Source organism: Euphorbia lathyris, chromosome 9 (assembly GCF_963576675.1).
Source record: "Euphorbia lathyris chromosome 9, ddEupLath1.1, whole genome shotgun sequence".
Taxonomy (NCBI): Eukaryota; Viridiplantae; Streptophyta; class Magnoliopsida; order Malpighiales; family Euphorbiaceae; genus Euphorbia; species Euphorbia lathyris.
The window spans coordinates 43,479,330-43,493,759 of record NC_088918.1 but is presented as its reverse complement, the minus strand read 5'-3'; positions in this window follow the sequence as shown (position 1 = coordinate 43,493,759).

Genomic DNA, 14,430 nt, shown 5'->3' with positions numbered 1-14,430 from the left:
TTAATTAATTTAATTCATATTCCTAATTTAATTAGGATTAACAAAATCAAATTAATTATTCATGTATATCACTACATGAATTTCGACCCCCTTATGTCCATGGGCCTTATTGGGCTCAATTGGGCTTCTATCAATTAATTAACATCTATCTCTCTTTTAGGTTCCAAGTCTTATGTGTGATCCATTAGGTTCTTATTGCTTCTAGCCATATGCAACGTTATTAAATTAATTTTCAAAGAATTATATTTAATCTTTGCATAACGGAATGATGTACAGAGTATGTGATTAGCAAGTCCGTAATCATTCCCCCAGAGCTATAAGAAGACAGGTTGATTCTGTCGTTAACCTTTCCGTATTAGTTATAGCGACTCCACAATTACTTCCTGTGATACCCAACGTCTACTGTTCACACCCCAGAGTCATCTTTGTTAAGGATCATGTTACACCAGAGTCAAAGCATCACATTCCGTAATCCAGAATACCAATTAATATTCCTTTGAGTCTGAGGATTAGTTATACCTATTAATACCAATGAGATGAACATGTGACAAGGATGAATCTACCCATCATGTTATATCAAATCGGATCCCCAATCCTAATGAACAACGTTTCATCGGATCTATGTAACTGTCCAGATATCTGTATATATGAAGCTTGTGAGATCAGCTTTCTGTCGGACAGAAGACATAGTTACATACAAGTCTCAATAGTGATATGTCAATCCCAAACATATCACTTGACTTGGGGTGGTTTTAAGTTTATCAGTTTACTATAAAGTTTTGTCTCACTTCATGCTTGTATGAACACTTTATAATCACTTTAAATAAACTTACGGATTTCCTTTTATTAGACTTTATTTAGTGCTTAAAAGGGATTGCCTTTATATAGTTATAAAACATATATCTCATTAAACAAATGATATAAAGAACAATTCATTTACATTAAGTTTGTATCCTAGAACAATTGTCTATAAGACACTAAACCCCAACATACTCCCACTTGGACTAAAGCCAATTGTTTCTAAAACTTATCCCAGTAGAAGTTAAATGACGAGCATGTACTTTCTGGGTTAAAGGCTTTGTCAACGGATCTGCAACGTTGTCCTCTGTAGGTACTCTTTCTATTCCCACATCTCCTCTAGCCACAATCTCTCTAATGATGTGGTATCGCTTAAGGTAATGCTTGGATGCATTATGAGACCGTGGTTCCTTTGCTTGCGCAATGGCTCCATTGTTATCACAGTACAGTGTAATGGGATTGACAATGTCAGGCACCACACCTAGTTCTGTAATGAACTTTCTAATCCAAACCGCTTCCTTTGCTACTTCCGCAGCTGCGATATACTCTGACTCGGTCGTAGAGAAAGCTACGCTTCCCTGCTTAGAACTCTTCCAACTGACCGCGCCCCCATTCAAGATAAACAGGTATCCTGATTGGGATTTATAATCATTCTCATCTGTGAGATGACTTGCGTCTGAAAATCCTTCTATTTTCAGATCACCTTCTCCGTACACTAGGAACATATCTTTAGTTCTTCTCAAGTACTTAAGAATGTTCTTGACGGAAATCCAATGCTCGTCTCCCGGATTCCCTTGGTAACGACTCGTTACAGATAACGCGAACGCTACGTCAGGTCTAGTGCATAGCATAGCATACATAATCGAACCGATTGCGCTGGCGTATGGGACTACAGCCATGCGTTGTTTATCATCATCCGTTTTAGGACTTTGATGATTGTTTAACTTTACTCCATGTAACATGGGTAAGTTACCTCGTTTCGATTCAAGCATGCTAAACCGATTTAGCACCTTTTCAATGTATGTAGCCTGTGAAAGACCAAGCAGTCTTCTCGATCTATCTCTATAGATCTTTATACCAAGTATATAAGCTGTTTCACCAAGGTCTTTCATTGAGAAGTTACCAGATAACCATACTTTCACTGACTGTAAGAGAGCAACGTCATTTCCCATTAATAATATATCGTCCACATATAGTATGAGAAATGCTATAGAGCTCCCACTTGCTTTCTTGTAAATGCAAGCTTCTTCGCAATTTTGTTCAAAACCAAATTGTTTTATGGTTTCGTCAAAACGCTTATTCCAGCTTCTAGATGCTTGCTTGAGTCCATAAATGGATCTCTGAAGTTTGCAAACTTTATTTGCATCCTTCGATATGAAACCTTCAGGCTGCATCATATATACATCCTCAAGCAGGTTTCCGTTTAGGAAAGCTGTTTTCACATCCATTTGCCAAATCTCATAATCGTAGTGAGCGGCAATTGCAAGCATGATTCTGATTGATTTGGACATAGCCACAGGAGAGAAAGTTTCGTCATAATCAATTCCTTGCTTCTAACGATATCCTTTCGCTACTAACCTAGCTTTGTAGGTGCTAACCTTTCCATCCATGTCTGTCTTCTTTTTGAAGATCCACCTGCACCCAATGGGTATTATCCCTTCGGGTGGATCAGCCAAAGTCCACACTTGGTTAGTATACATGGAATCCATTTCAGAATCCATGGCCTCAAGCCATGATTTAGAATCTGGACTAGTAAGAGCCTCTTCGTAGTTTTCGGGTTCGTCGTCTAACACGGGAACCTCATTATCATCTCCCACTAGCAAACCATATCTAACTAGGAGTTCACGAACTCTTTGTGATCTACGAATAGGTGGCACTGGAGTCTCATCTAATGGGACTCCTTCGGGTACCTCAATCGCCTCTGTTGTTTCAGTCGGTGTTTCTTCTTCTTGAACTTCGTCAAGTTCAATCATGCTTCCCTTTTGTGTTTCTTCGAGAAACTCTTTCTCTAAGAAGGTTGCGTGCTTGGATACGATTACTTTCTGATCATCTGGATGATAGAAGTAATATCCCATAGTTTCCTTAGGGTATCCAATGAAGAAACATTTATCAGATTTCGAATCTAGTTTGTCGGACGCAATGCGTTTGACAAAGGCTGAACAGCCCCATACTCTCATAAATGAAAACACGGGTTTCCTACCAACGAACAATTCATATGGTGTGAAACTAGCGGATTTAGTTGGTACTCGATTTAGGGTGAAGAGGGCAGTTTCTAAGACATAGCCCCATAACGTCTTTGGAAGTAAGGCCATGCTCATCATGGATCATACCATATCTAATAGGGTACGGTTTCTCCTCTCGGACACACCATTGTGTTGTGGTGTATAGGGAGGTGTCCATTGTGAGCATATCCCACATTCAGTTAGATAATTCAGAAAATCATCTGAAAGATATTCGCCACCTCGATCAGATCGAAGCGTCTTTATTTTCTTTCCTAATTGATTTTCTACTTCATTCTTGAAGCATTTGAATTTCTCAAAAGCTTCTGATTTGTGCTTCATCAAGTAGATGTAACCATATCGGGTATGGTCATCTATGAAGCTTATGAAGAATCTGAATCCTCCTCTTGCTTGGACTGACATAGGACCACATACATCTGAATGAATGAGTCCTAGAGTGTCTGATACACGCTCACCTTTATTGCTAAAGGGTGTCTTTGTCATTTTACCTTTTAAACATGATTCGCATGTTTCCAATGATTCGGGATCGATTGGATCTATAAGCCCATCTGAATGTAGCTTTAGCATGCGTCTCTTGTTTATGTGGCCTAAACGACAATGCCACAAGTAAGTTGAATTATCTAGCTTATGTCTTTTGGTATCAATTGCAAAAGCAGGAATTTTGTTATCTAACACATAAATCCCATTTTGTGAAATTCCTGAAAAATAAAAGATCGAATCTTTATAAAAATTGCAACTCTTGTCTTTTATTGAAATATAAAAACCGTCGTCAACAAGACGGATAATAGAAATAATGTTGCGAGACATTTGAGGAACGTATAAACAATTCCTTAATTCTATTACAAGCCCAGAGGGCAAATTTAAAACATAATCTCCAATTACGAGGGCGGCAACTCTTGCTCCATTTCCTACTCGCAAGTTTATGCTTTCTTTCTTTAGTTCCCTAGTCTGATTTAGCTCCTGCATATTTGTACAAATATGAGATCCACATCCGGTATCTAATACCCAAGATTCAGACAGTGAAACTGTATCTATTTCAATATAAAACATACCAGATGTTGAAGTACCGTCATTTTCCTTCTTGTGGAAGGTCAGGTACTCCACGCAGTTTCTCTTCTAATGCCCCAAGTCACCACAATAGTGGCACTTTCCTTTGGGCCTCTTTAATTCCTTTCCCTTCGTTTCGGTGAGCTTAGCCCCCTTGCCTTTATCAAGATGGTTTGGATTGGGAGAGATCCCTTTCCTTTTTCTCGATCCTTCAATAGCAAGGGCCAATATCTCCTCGTTTTCTTTTATAATGGGCTCGACTGACTCGAGCATCTACAAGAGAGGTTTGCAAGCCACTCATTTGGTAGTTCATGATGAACTGTGAGTAACTCTCGGGGAGGGACTGAAGAAGTAAGTTTTCACTTAGTTCATGGTCCATCGCATCTCCAATACTAGAAAACTTGGTGATAAGGCTGATCATCTTTGCACAATGTGCCATTACAGATGTGCCTACATGCATCTTGCTTTTATATAACTCCTTGGTTATTTCGAAGCGCTCGCACCGAGTTTCATTCACAAATAACTCTTTTAGGTGCTTGACCCTGGAATAGGCATCCATATCTGAATGTAGTTGCCTTTTTACTTCCGGTGTCAAAGATGCAAATATGATGTCTCCCGTTTGATCGTCATCAGATTTATGTTTCAAGTAAGCATAAAATTCTTGGTAGGGAGCATCATCCGTTGGGTAAGGGGGTATTGGTGTATCAAGTACATACCCTTTCCTCTCGAACTTCAAAACAATTTTGAGGTTGCGATACCAGTCGGTGAAGTTTGAACCATTCAATTTGTTATCGGTAATAATGTTTTGCAGATTGGTTTTAGTCATGATTATAAGAGTGGGTTTAATTAAACCTGAGAGTGAGAAAGAGTAAACGTATGTCATTCATTTGCTTAAAGTATATCAATCTAAAATTATAGGCCTTTTAGTTTATTTTAGATTGCTCCCACTATTTTGCCAAATTAATAGCCCTCCATATTAATTCGAAGAATTTCACAAATCCTTTAGTGAGCTAGGATCCTAACTCCTGAGATTTCGCATTGAGTTTACTCAACAAGCTAGTCTCATTCATTAGGTAGATTCATGTAATCAATCACATCTTTAATGTGATTCCTAGGTTATTGGGTTACTAACCACATTAGTAACTAATATGCTATTCATATTAATCCCAACCGTCTTGCCCATTAGTTTATGACAACATGAGTTTACTCATCCAATTATCATAATCTAATTTAATTATTACCCCATATTCATGAAAAATGATTTTCGATAATTCAGGTGTTACCAAAAGGACCCCGAGCTTGAGTTTACTCAACAACCCAAAGGCCCTCAGCACTGCCGGCTGAATTATAATATTAGGGAGGGGCAGCCGATTTTTAATAACTTGTTTATTTACTTAACTTTTTAATGAGGGATTTTATTTTAGGTCTCATAATCTAACTTAGTCTTGATTTGCTTTAGCATACATCAGACACATACATTTACATACATAGGCGTTATGGACATATCATCTAAATTATTCCATCGAGCCAGAGACGGAATAAAAGGGCAAACCTAAGGAAATACTAACTATTACATATTTCTCTTTAGGTCCTCCGTCTTCTCTATGACGCCTTGAAATTACATATTAATTTCTATACTACTAAAGAAAACTTCAATTGAATTGAAGGGAATCCGATGAGAGGAGAAATTACAATAGATAGTAGAAAGGCAGGACTCGCAGACCCTATTTCAAAAATACTAAAAGACTAAAGAGGGTCCAAATATGTCCATAACTCCAAACATGCATAGACTCAATTAAATAAATTTAATTGGTTGATTACATAACTATCTTATGGAATATTTATGTTAATCACATTAACATATCAAATTAACTTTCATCCAATTTTACTTCTAATAGTTTCGTATCTTTTATATTAATTTTTAGATTAATATAACTATACAAAACTTTAATTATGCACGTCCCAATTATTTTGATTTTAATTCATTTAACATTTTGATTTACAAATTGGTAAAACAAACTTTTAAACAAATTTTCATTCGATAATCAAAACAGAAAACTATCAATTTCTGAAACATACATATTTAAATATAAAAACGATTATATATATATATATATATATATATATATATATATATATATATATCAGTTCTAAAAAGGTTTTAAAATGATTTTCAGAAAATAGGAAAAAACTACTATAGATTTCCGTTTTATCTTTAGAATTAATAAAACTGATTTTATCAATCTAACTATAAAACTAATAGATTTTGTTATAATGATTATCAACCAAAATAATTAGGAACATACGCATAATCTGTTTTAATTAACAATTAATTAAAACTTATTTATCTTTAGAATTAATTAATCAAAACAATTTGTTAATTAATCCTAACTATAAATATTTATTCAATCCTATTGAAAACTTCTAAATTTTCATATATGAAATAACGGATTTAACGATGACTCTGATACCACTATTCGAAATTAGGCTAAGGTATAGCAGCGGAAATATAAATTTTTTAACCTATTTCCATTTAACCACAAGATCCGTTAACCGTTATTTCATATAAAGAAGGATAAGAAAAAATACCTTTTAGAAGTTCTATCTGCCGTTGCAAACGAAGTGCCCACAACTTCAAAAGAGATAGAAACTGTCTACCAATCTGCCCCTATCCGAAACAGACCTTCCAAACCTCCGAACGACAATCCCTTCGGTGGAAACGTGGAAGAATATGTCTAGAAGCTCCTGTCCAAATATCGCGACGATCCGACGGTTCAATCTCCGGGAATCCGCGAAAGCGTGAACTGACCTGATGTAGGAGTAGTAAAACGAATTTCTCCATTTTGTTTGTTTTTCTTCTTCGAGTTCCCAAACACGAAATAAAACACGGGAAGATTAATTTAGTATCAACCGTTGAATAGCAACCAAAGTAGATTGCCTCTAACTAATCAACACAAGATCAAGGATAAAAGAAATAGATGAAAATCAATTGATCAAACGAAGCCGTAAAGAAATCTCGTCCTCGAACTAGGGGTGTCGAATTTTCTCTCTCTTAGACTAGGTGAATTTCGAAAATCACAAGTATGGTATGGCTTGCTTGGATTTCAAAAATCTCAAGGGAAAGGGTATTTATAATCTCTTGTATTTAATCCCTAGTTAGATAGAATTAGGTTACTGAATAGGAATTCCATTCGGAATAGAATTCCTAATTATTATCTCACTATATATCTAATATATTAAGGATAATAATAATAACCTTATTGGATAATAATAGGAGTATATTAATCTAATTAAAACTCCTAACTTAATTATCTCTTAATTAATTTAATTCATATTCCTAATCTAATTAGGATTAACAAAATCAAATTAATTATTCATGTATATCACCACATGAATTTCGACCCCCTTATGTCCATGGGCCTTATTGGGCTCAATTGGGCTTCTATCAATTAATTAACATCTATCTCTCTTTTAGGTTCCAAGTCTTATGTGTGATCCATTAGGTTCTTATTGCTTCTAGCCGTATGCAACGTTATTAAATTAATTTTCAAAGAATTATATTTAATCTTTGCATAACGGAATGATGTACAGAGTATGTGATTAGTAAGTCCGTAATCATTCCTCCAGAGCTATAAGAAGACAGGTAGATTCTGTCGTTAACCTTTCCGTATTAGTTACAGTATAATTCGATCCTTTATCAACTACATCCTTGAACTGAATCTTATGACTATGGGTGATGTCAAGTCACATATAGCGAGACGTTCGTTTTACTTGTACAGGCCGAGTCAACTCAAAAAGATAGGTTAAGTGAAATCTGTATTTCTTACTTTTAAGCTATCACCTTGAAAGGATTTAGAGTCGAGTCTTCCACAAGCGATCCATGAATGTATCTCCCATTTATCGGGAGTGATAAATGCTCAATCCAATATATAACGACTCCGCAATTACTTCCTGTGATACCCAACGTCTACTGTTCACACCCCAGAGTCATCTCCGTTAAGGATCGTGTTACACCAGAGTCAAAGCATCACATTCCGTAATCCACAATACCAATTAATATTCCTTTGAGTCTGAGGATTAGTTATACCTATTAATACCAATGAGATGAACAGGTGACAAGGATGAATCTACCCATCCCGTTATCTCAAATCGGATCCCCAATCCTAATGAACAACGTTTCATCGGATCTATGTAACTGTCCAGATATCTGTATATATGAAGCTTGTGAGATCAGCTTTCTGTCGGACAGAAGATATTGTTACATACAAGTCTCAACAGTGATATGTCAATCCCAAACATATCACTTGACTTGGGGTGGTTTTAAGTTTATCAGTTTACTATAAAGTTTTGTCTCACTTCATGCTTGTATGAACACTTTATAATCACTTTAAATAAACTTACGGATTTCCTTTTATTAGACTTTATTTAGTGCTTAAAAGGGATTGCCTTTATATAGTTATAAAACATATATCTCATTAAACAAATGATATAAAGAACAATTCATTTACATTAAGTTTGTATCCTAGAACAATTGTCTATAGGACACTAAACCCCAACAAATACTGTATGATAAACCTGTATGCCAGATAGTTATACTTTCCTTCTTTAAGGAAAACATTTTTATTTTATTTATCTTTTCTTTTCATCATATGCATACTCGATCAGCGGAAATACTGTGTCCCTCTTAACCTTGAACTTGAACGTACTCTTCGCAGGAGCAAGCAAAATAGGACTATCAAGCCAGACGAAATCACGGAGCCTATTAAGATGGCTGAGACCAACCCTCCTAACAACAACAGGAATAATGAGAACACTGAAACAGGAGTTGACACTCGCTCGATGAGCGAGATCTTAGCACCACACCGACACCAGCACCAGTCTGGGATCGCTGCCCCAAACATTTTAGCTAACACCTATGAAATCAAGTCGGACATTATTCACTTGAGTCAACAAACGGGATTGTTTGGAGGAGAAGCACATGAGAGCCCGAACGATCATCTAGATCACTTTTTGATGTGCGCAGACACTGCGAGAACAAATGGGGTTCCCCAAGATACTGCCAGGCTGAAGCTGTTTCCGTTTTCACTAACTGGGCAAGCTCTGGAATGGCTGAGAACACTAGAGCCCGGGTCAATCACCACATGGGCAGGATTGGAGAAGGAGTTCTTATCCTACTACTTTCCTCCCTCGAAGATAGTGATGCTGAGGGGTGAAATCACTTCATTCCATCAACCCGAGCACGAAGTGCTCCACACATCTTGGACCTGATTCAGGAAAATGCTGCGCATGTGCCCTCATCATGACATAAATAAACATCAGTTGGTGAGCATCTTCTATCATGGCTTGACACCCACTAACCAAGCTACTGTGGACTCCACCGCGGGTGGAGATTTGTTCAGGAAGACCGCAACAGAAGCGTATGACATGATCAATGAGCTGGCAAGGAAGAGTGTGCAGTGGCAAGAGGAGAAACTCGCTGGCCCCATAAGGCAGCGGGTATTTGTTGTGGAAGATCAGGAACAGAGCCCGGTTGTTGTGGAGCTTAGTAGAAAGATGGATGTCCTGTTGGCTAGGTTCAGCCAACCTCCCACCTGCGTGCATTGTGGCGGCGACCACCATGGAAAGGATTGTTAAGCAGGTAGCCCTTTCACTGGAGATGGGGTGGAGATGGTCAATTATGTTGGGGGACAACCGAGGTACAACCAGAACTATAACAACTACAACCCCAACAACAGCTACAACTCCTACAACAACAACAACAACAACTACAGGAAAGACCATAGGGTTGTCTCCCAAGCACAACGGAGAAGAATCCAAAGATCCTGAGAAAGGATTGAGTAAGGGGGAAAAATCAGATTTTCCCCGGTTTAAATTCAAAAGTTGAACAATCATTTAAGTTTTCAGTTTTTCTTTCTCTTTTTATGAATTTTGTTGGTTGTTTTCATCGTTTCTATTTTTGTTCGTTTAGACTGTCAATTTTTGAACCCCCTTATATGCTTCCTGTTTCCTTACTGTTAAAAAAAAGGCAAAATTTCGCCCCGGGAGGGCCAGCTCGCCGAGCTACTCGGTCGAGATGGCCATCTCGGTCGAGACGAGCAACAGTTCGGGATTTTTAAATCCCGAACGAATATATATATATATATATATATTTAAGGGGGATGAATATGAGGGAAAATAGGCTAACGTTTGGCAGCGAAAATATAAATTTTTTAACCTTTTTCCATTAACCAAGATCCGTTAATCGTTATTTCATATAAAGAGGGATAGAAGGAAATACCTTTTGAAGATCTATCTACCGTTGCAATCGTAGTGCCCACAACTCTTACTCCGAGTTCCTGAGCACAAGATAAAAACACAATTCAAAATATGATTAGAACTCAACCGTATAAAAGCAACCAAAGTAGATTGCCTCTAATAAATCAACACAAGATCATAGATAAGAGAAAGAGATTAATAATCAATTGAAACGGGAGGAATCGGTGGATTATTTCGTCCTCAACTGGGGGTGTCGAAATTCTCTCTCTTCGGTTAGCTAGGGTTGGCCGAAATTCTCATGTAAGGAGGTATATATACTCTCGTGTATCTAAACCCTAGTTAGATAGAATTAGGTTACTGAATAAGAATTTAATTCGGAATAAAATTCTTATTAGTTATTATCTATAATTATATCTAAATATAAAGATAATAATAATAACTTGACAGGATAATAATAGAAGCAATTTAATCTCATTAAACCTCCTAACTTATTTATCCTTTAATTAATTTAATTCACAATCATAATCTAATTAGAATTGTTAAAAATCAAATTAATTATTTATGTATTTTATATACATAAAATCGCCCCCTATATACTGGGCCTTAGTGGACTCAGTTGGGCTTCCATCAATTAATTAATATTTGTTTCTCTTTTGGGCTCCAAGTCTTATGTGTGACCCATTAAGTTCTTATTGCATCTAGCCGTATGCAACTATTAAATTAATTTTCTCAGAATTATATTTAATCTTTGCATAACGGAATGAGTACGCGAAATGTGATTGGCAGATCCGAAACATCCCCCTAGAGCTATAAGAAGATAGGTTGATTCTGTCGTTGACCTTTCCGTATTAGTTACAGTATAATTTGATCCTTTATCAACTACATCCTTGAACAGAATCTTATGACTATGGATAATGTCAAGTCACATATAGCGAGACGTTCGTTTTACTTGTACAGGCTGAGTTAACTCCAATTAGATAGGTTAAGTGAAATTTGCATTTCAAGTCTTAAGCTATCACCTTGCAAGGATTTAGAGTCAAGTCTTCCACAAGCGATCCTTGGGCGTATCTCGCATTTATCAGGAGTGACAAATGATCCATCCAATGTATAACTATCTTGCAGTTACTTCTTGTGATACCCAACGTCTGCCGTTCACACCCCAGAGTCATCTCTGTTATGGATCGTGTTACAACAGGATCAAAGCATCACATTCCACAATCCAGAATCACTAATTAACATTCCTTTGAGTCTTAGGATTACTTATACCTATTAATACCAATGAGATGAACATGTGACAAGGATAAATCTACCCATCCTGTTATCTCAAGTCGGGTCCCCAATCCTAATGAACTCCCTTTCATCGGATCCATGTAACTGTCCAGATATCTGCATATCTGAAGCTTGTGAGATCAACTCTCTGTCTCGACAGAAGACATTGTTACATGCAAGTCTCAGCAGTGATATGTCAATCCTATTTCTAAACATATTACTTGACTTGGGGTGGTTTTAAGTTTATTAGTTTATTATAAAGTTTCGTCTCACTTCATGCTTGTATGAACACTTTATAATCACTTTAAACAAACTTATGGATTTCCTTTTATTAGACTTATTTAGTTCTTAAAAGAGGTTGACTTTATATAGTTATGAAACCATATCTTATTAAAACAAATGATATAAAGAACATTTCATTTACATTAAGTTTATATCCTAGAACAATTGTCTATAGGACACTAAACCCCTACATACTCCCACTTGGACTAAAGCTAATTGTTTCTACAACTTATCCCAGTAGAACTTAGATGACGATCATGTACTTTCTGGGCTAAGGGCTTTGTCAACGGATCTGCAACGTTGTCTTCAGTAGGTACTCTTTCTATTCTCACATCTCCTATTGGATGCATTATCAGACCGTGGTTCCTTTGCTTGTGCAATGGCTCCATTGTTATCACAGTACAAAGTAATGGGATTTACAATGTCAGGCACCACACCAAGTTCTGTAATGAACTTCTTAATCCAAACTGCTTCCTTTGCTGCTTCCGCAGTAGCGATGTACTCTGACTCGGTCGTAGAGAAAGCTACGCTTCCCTGCTTGGAACTCTTCCAACTGACCGCGCCCCCATTCAAGATAAACAGGTATCCTGATTGGGATCTGATTGGTATCCTGACTGGCATCTGAAAATCCTTCTATTTCCAGATCCCCTTCTCCGTACACTAGGAACATGTCTTTAGTCCTTCTCAAGTACTTAAGAATGTTCTTGACGGCATTCCAATGCTCGTTGATAGGGGCATTTTGTCCCTATCTTTTAGCGTGAATTACGGTCTAATTGTGGGCTAAATAAGTGAGTTTAGTTACAAAAATAATGTGTTTTTGATAAAACAACAGAATAAAAATAAATTCTATGCTTTTGATTACTTTCCTTTGTTTTCAGTTAGTTTCGAAAAAATAAACGTCAAGCTAACTCGACCGTCAAGAATTGTATTTCGCAGGTACAAGCAAAGGAGTGAAATCCTCCAGGTACGCGGGGCGTACAGGAGAAATTCTTCAATATAAGTTCCAGAAGCTTAGTTACGCGGGGCGTATCCCAAGCCACGCGAGGCGCCAAAGACATGATTCGAGCAAATAAACTTCAGAGACTCAGCCACGCGGGGCATACTCCAACATACACGGGGCGTGGCTATGACAAACAGTCTGAATCTGACCAACATGCAGACAATTATCAATGGAATGGGCAAATATGCGGGGCATCTGCTTGTCCACGCGGGGCGTGTTCATGACATCAGGCCTGAATCTGATCCACACACAGTCAATTATCAACGGAATGTGCAAACACGCGGGGCGTCTTCCTGGCCACGCGGGGCGTGGTCCGAATAACAAGAGTGAACCTGATCCATATGCCAGAAAATGTCAACGGAATGGGCACCCACGCGGGGCGCCTGCCTGTCCACGCGGGGCGTGTCCTGGGGAAATGCAGAAATAATTCAACTTGTGTATTTACAATTTTACCCCGAGTTTTGTGTATTAGTAAGAGTGATTAGCACTCATTTGATTCATTCAATTTTCCATGTATTAGAGTTCCCCACACCTTGAGAGCTTGTATAATCCTTCCATTACTCTACCGAAGTTCTGCTCCATCCGCATTCACCAAGCTCGAGAGTTCCGCCTCCAAGCCCTAAGAGACGACTTTGAGTCCGGTTAGCTAGTCTTAAGGGCCGATTCTTCTTCCCTTTTTACTTGTTAATTAGTTCGTACTCTTTCTATGTACTAGGCTTGGTTGTATCCCGTATTCTCGTATTCCATATTTATAATACATGATTCACGATTCCGTTTTCACTATACGTATTAATGTTTATTGCTTGCTTTGATACTTATAATTGATTGTTGTGTAGGTCGTTTACGAGCTCCGAAATCTATTAGGAATCACATAGGTGTTGCCTCACCGGAGTTGACAAACCGGAAACCGTAGGAATTGACGAGCCATAGAACTTACGGGCCCTAGTTTCTGATCCTAAGAATTAGAGTCGCCTTGAGGGGAAATCACGACTCTAGAACCTCACGGAGTTGTTCGGTCTATTAATAGTCGTCTTTGCAAGAGTAAAAGTATTAATCGTGTATATTTCGTGTCGTTTATCATAGGTTATAACTTATCATCACCCGTATCATTCGAAGAGGGCTCGAAACACATGAAAATTGTCTCACCCGTAGTTTAGGAGTAGCTTATAGTTGTCACCCAACCACTAAAGTATTCACCGCTTAGATAACGTGTAAAACCGAGTAGTTTAATACTTGTAGTTATAAATCCCGTGGATTTGATACCCGGTCTTAACCGGATTATTACTTGATACGACGGGGTACACTTGCCCTCACGTAGTAGCATCTAGTAGAGTCAAAGCATTTAAAAAGATCACATCCATAACCCTAGCACACACTTATCATTACATTTTACAACCCCACCGGATACTCATCAAGTTTTTGGCGTCGTTGCCGGGGATTTATAATTTCTTGCAATATTAGACAAAAACGTTTTATTGTTAGTCTGAACATTCTTTTTGTATAAAAATTGTTTATATCAACTTTTACTAACAACATTCT